This window comes from Mixophyes fleayi, chromosome 2, assembly GCF_038048845.1.
Source record: "Mixophyes fleayi isolate aMixFle1 chromosome 2, aMixFle1.hap1, whole genome shotgun sequence".
In the NCBI taxonomy this organism is placed as follows: domain Eukaryota; kingdom Metazoa; phylum Chordata; class Amphibia; order Anura; family Limnodynastidae; genus Mixophyes; species Mixophyes fleayi.
The window spans coordinates 173918157-173924015 of NC_134403.1; positions in this window are offsets into that span (position 1 = coordinate 173918157).

Consider the following 5859-nt stretch of genomic DNA (forward strand, 5'->3'; position numbering starts at 1 on the left):
CTTCACTTTCCCTCTGGGATTTCCCGGACGAGAAGAAATAAAAGTAGGCAATTATGGCAAAAATAAAATGAAAATCTGCTGCCATAAAAGGTGTTACATTTAATTAGAAAGTAAATTTAGTTTCTTTTGACCATACATACATAGTTTTGTATTTTATATTATGGTATCAGGTACCCTTTACATGCATTAAAAAAAGGTGTCACAATAATCTAATTTAACTTCACTACTTTTATCCCCATAATCTAAAAAATGCAACTGATGTCAGAATTGGGAGAAAAAAAAGACACATTTTAGGTCAGTGGTTGTAGAGGAAATTTATAAGTGGCGACATGGAGAATGCAAGTGAATGGAACACAATAGTTTTACAATTAAATCAGTAAAAGAAGTGGTGGTATGGCATAAAACTGTATACCAGCCCACTGTTTTAGATGATAAATATGTATCCTGATATGGTTTATACACTCCTACTCCATAGCAATGCTTTTTCACGGCTCCTGTTTCTATAAATGTCTCTCAATGGGGCATATTTAACAAATAATGATAGTGCACTATCATGCACTTACTGTGAAATTAAAGTCCCTCTGTGTGTCCCGCATATTTAAGAATGGTGCATCGCAGCAGATATCGTGGATATCTGCTGCTTTGCATTCCTTTTCATTTTTGGGAGCAGTCACCATTCTACAGTATGGTGACTGCTCCCAACCGCAATCTAACAAGTTCCGAAAAAAAGTATTTTCTGGTAACTTGTCATGATAATGTACGCCAAAGCTGGCGTACATTATCATTTTTGAAAGATTTCAGTGCTGTCAGCTCTGCTCCGAAGAGCAGAGCTGGACAGCGCATGTGTGGAGGGATCATATGATCACTCCCTGTCACTCACCGCTCGCTCTCTGCAGAGACAGAACGAAGATGTCTGTGCGCATGTGCAGCTCTTCGAACTGCACATGCGCAATTCCAGTGTAAAGAAAATGAAGATGACCAGTTGGAGATCCGTAGACACCGCGTTCCGAAGAAGTGATTTTTTTTTATCACAGAAACAGCATTTTATCGGAACTACTGTTTCTGTGATGCGTTTTTCATAAATGTGAGAAATAGTTCAATCCTCATCAATGCAATAAGGATTGAAAACTATTTTTCACTTTATGATAAGATTGATAAATGTGCCCCTTTGTCTTTAATTTCAGAAGTTAGTAAACAGATACATTAGTACATTAGACCAGATATTACATGGAATTACTTTGTTATAACTCACATAGCAATATTTGGTACACTGACTTATACAATTAATATATAGGAAGTGCAAGCTGAGGTCATGCTGTATTGTCTGCTGGCAGTATATGTAGATGGATTTTTACCAGTCTCAAGAGTCTGAGGAAATCAAATCTTCCAGCTCGCGAATGAAGCAACAGTAAAAAGTCCAGCTGTGGGCATTAAATCTGTAACAGTTACTTCAACCAAGGCTGAGACATGGCTTGTGTAATATACAGTATGATTCTACAATCCTCTTAACTCTGACAATGTAAAAGATTTCAGTCAGATAGAATAGGCATGAAGCTAAAATGTGCTTACACAGTTAAGAAAAAAATAAAATACAGTCACTATACATATATATAAAATGTTAGTCAAAATAGTCATATGACGTAGACATTGGACTTGTAACAAATATAAATTATTTAAATGTATGGTGTCAACTACTTGGACTGTTGATGTACCTAAGATCTTTGGCTCTGTAGGTATGATAGATCTTCATACAGTATTAGAGACATAAAGAAAATGATAAGAAAATGTTAGATGGGGATGTTATATGGGACATCCCATATAACATCCCCATCTTCTTGGGTTCTTTATTTTTTTTCTTAAGTTTTACTGATATTTTTTTTAAAGAGCAGTACAAGTCAAACTTATATACCAAGGATAGAGGGTACGACAAATAAGAACTATACTACTTGTGAGTAGATAAGCAAAAATAAAACATAAAACATGTCAAAATATAGCGCATATTTTGTATAAATAATTGTTTTTATTTAAATATGTTAACTAGAGCTTTATCATTGCTGTGTTGCTACTAAACTGCTGATTTTTAGTAGTGATAATAATAATAACAATTATAAATAATACAAAAATTGGGATGTCATGCATTGTCCCCAAATGAAGATCAGTTTTGAGCCAGCCTTTGAATACATCCATACAAAATGATTCTCAAACTACACAGTGTAGTATTATTATTATTATTATTATTATTATTATTATTATTATTATTATTTTAATCATCATCAGCTATTTATATAGCGCCACTAATTCTGCAGCCATGTACAGAGAACTCACTCACATCAGTCCCTGCCCCATTGGAGCTTACAGTCTAAATTCCCTAACATACAGACACACAATCACAGACTGAGAGAGACTAAGGTCAATTTAATAGCAGCCAATAAACCTACTAGTATGCTTTTGGATTATTATTATTATTATTATTATTATTATTATTATTATTATTATTATTATTATTATTATTATCATTAGCATTTATTTAAATAGCAGCAGCGTGTTCCTCAGTGCATTAAAATTGGGGGAAAAATTACCTAGACTTATAATGCCGTAAAAGGGCCCTGATTGCAAAATAGGAGTTCGATACACAAGATTAATTGTCACAAATTGCTTGTTGTGATGGTTGATCAGAGAGTCACAAAAACAGACAGATTTTTTAGGTTAATGGGGGCGGTTAAATTCACAAAGAGTATTAAGAACGCAAACCATATGATCCTGAATGCTTATTATGGCTCTCAGATGATACGTATTTTATTCAAAAGACAGTGAGAGAGGATAGATCATACTTCCCTACTTTTACTTCCTCGTCTCTGGGAAATCACAGAGGGGATGCAATGAACAAGTCCAGATGGTGCAGGGCGCCGTGAATCGGTCATTTTGGCCCTGCCCCATGACACGATTGCTACATTTGATCTTGGGGACAGGCCAAAATGATGCAATTCAGCGAATTGCTTCATGGTGGATCTCATCCTGTCCACTGCACTAGGAAGTGGTGGGATGCGGGAGAATAGCCTACTCGTCTGGGAGACCTACACAGAATTTGGGGATATCCCAGACATTCCAGGAGAGTGGGCAAGTATGGGATGGATAGATAGATAGATAGATAGATAGATAGATAGATAGATAGATAATGACAATTTGTCATGCAATATAAAGTTGCAATAAGACACTACCTTCAAACAGAACTATAAAAAATATAATTTGAATAATAGGTTAAAGACTCTAGTCCAAGAAAAAGGCAAAGATATGATGATTAGTTTTGTCACTTTCTTTCTCAGTTAGTATAGAATTAATGTACACTATGGAAACTTGGATTAAAAAAAATAAACATAATTAAGTATCACACTAGATAAAGCATAGTCTATTGTATACAAGTTCAAATTTCTTGTTACATAGACATTGCTTAGCTGTCTGGGTATTTAGGGGAAGGCATGTTACTAAACTAATGTATTATATTTAGAATTGTTATATTATAAGGCACTCATAAAATCTATTTAATATGTGTGTACTTTGGCAAATATATAGTTTAATGAATAAAAACTGATGAACTTGGGTGATTTACTACCTGAAAATACATTAGCATAACACATTTAGCACCCTTCACATGCTTTTTCGCTCAATAAACAGTTTGTGCCACAGTGTACAATTTAATTTTGTACTAAAATTGTCTGGTTACATTTCTCCTGGTTTGCTGGTCTTCCCCAGTGTGTCAAAAAAGGTAGGTCACAGCAATGACCATTTCACTTCCCCATTTGGACTTTGCCTTTTGCACATTGTGGTGCTTATCTGGAGAAAAAATTATGTTAAATTTGATAGACTATGGAGTTAATTTAACATTTTTTAAAACATTCTGTTTGCTCTACTTCTACAAAATGCTGCTCCTTATTAACTTAAATCCAGTAACACATGGATTTCTGGGGGTGGGGGGGTTGGGGGTGGTCTTTTAATATTTACAATTTATGAATCAGATACACTGGGAACTAATTGTTATTTCTGAGTCTACCTACATTGGGCCTGACGTAGAGTTGGATGCAAGCAGGTCCGAACACAAGGGAAGGCTGGGGAGATATTTCACCGGTCCTCCCACTGGCAAGGAAGCCTCAGAATTTCCTCACTTATTGTTTTTGTGTTACAACTTTTTTTGTTTTATATTTATCCCTTTGCTAATTTGGCAATTTCCATGTATTAAAAGTTCAATCCTAGCGCCTAAACATGTTAATTGGTTAACTTGGCACCACGCTCAGCGGCGCATACACTTATTGCTCTTTCTGTGCATGATGCATCTATCAGCACAGACATATGAAAATGTCACTTGTCCTTGAGATTTGCCTGGATCAGTGACTTGCAAATTCGCAAGGGGATATTGTTGTTTATAGTTAGGAAACTGGACTGGACTCATACTGTATTTTCTTATTTTCTCCAGCTGTGGAAACCACACACTAAACCTTATAAATCCTGTCAGGAGGCAATTACTTACTTTGGAACATATTGTTGTGGGGCTATTTAAAGTAGTTGTTGTACAAAGTATGGGAGGGACAGATTTTTCTTTCTCTAAAATACCAAGAGGCCCAGAATTGAGTAAAAAGATCTGACCCGTCGTAGAGGTAGTAAGCAATTTTTTCCATGCATGCAGAATGCCAGATGGTTTTTGACCGGTTAGAGGTGGTTCTGCCTGTTTCCAATAGGATGCAACAGCTGACTTGGCTGTAGCCAACATGTGAGATGTTCATTTTACAGAGACTTTGATGGGTTTTGGGGCGATAGGAGAGAAGAAAGATCCACAGCTGTTTAGGAATTAAAGGTTGCATCGAGGAATCTGTGGATCTTATCCTAAAATATGTCTTAGGGCATGTTCACCATATATAATAGAAACTTTCCCTATAGCCACAATTCCTTCACCAGGCTGGGTTGGATGTAGAAAACATTTTATTCAGTTTATCGGGGGCATAGTAACACCAATAAAATTATTTGTACGCTGTTTCCTTAATAAAAGTGGATATCAAGATATGAAATATTCTTTCACAGATTACTTGCCAGCAATCCTCCCATGAGAGCAGAAACATGTCTGTGGTAGAGGTCCAACTTTGAGTCCAGTAACAATTTGTCGATTGTGGAGATCAATCATCACCTTAGAGGAGATTGTATTTTGTTTCAAAGAGGAAAGGCAGGAGAAAAGAATCCTGGAGAGGGAGCAAATGGGCAATGTGCCTAATCTGGGAGTGTTCAAAAAGCCTAAGACTCAGCAAAGGGTATTTTTGTTGTTTCACATCCATCAATGCGAAGTGTCCTCCATCGGTAAGATGAGCTATACTTTTGCTGCTTATGCAGGAGCAGGGCTCAGAGAGTCCAGGTGAGTGTTCCAAACATGGCATAAATATATACATGAGTCCAATATTTTCAATAAGATTCTAAGGGTAGGTGGCAGATTTAGATTCATATGTCTGCGAAGTTTGGGAAGTCCCCAGAGAGATGAGATGTAATAGTTAAAGCAACAACAATCAATTGTGCCCAGAGGAGAGAAAGTCGCTATGATTTGTGCACAGCCAAGTAGTACTGATAGCAGGGAGCCATCTGCTTTCTGCTGGAATTCATCAGGATTGTGGTTTTTAATCAATTAAAGCTGGGTACACACTACAGAAAATTTCTCCCGATACGATATCGGTAGCGATTTTATCAACCACTGAAAGTTCTGATCAGCATGCCCATTCATGTGTATACACTATCTGTGCTCTTCATCTCTCACAACCATCTGCTAAAAAGATTGTGATTCTGTAAACTCTACAGAGATCTGGCTACACTGCTGGTTGTGAGTGC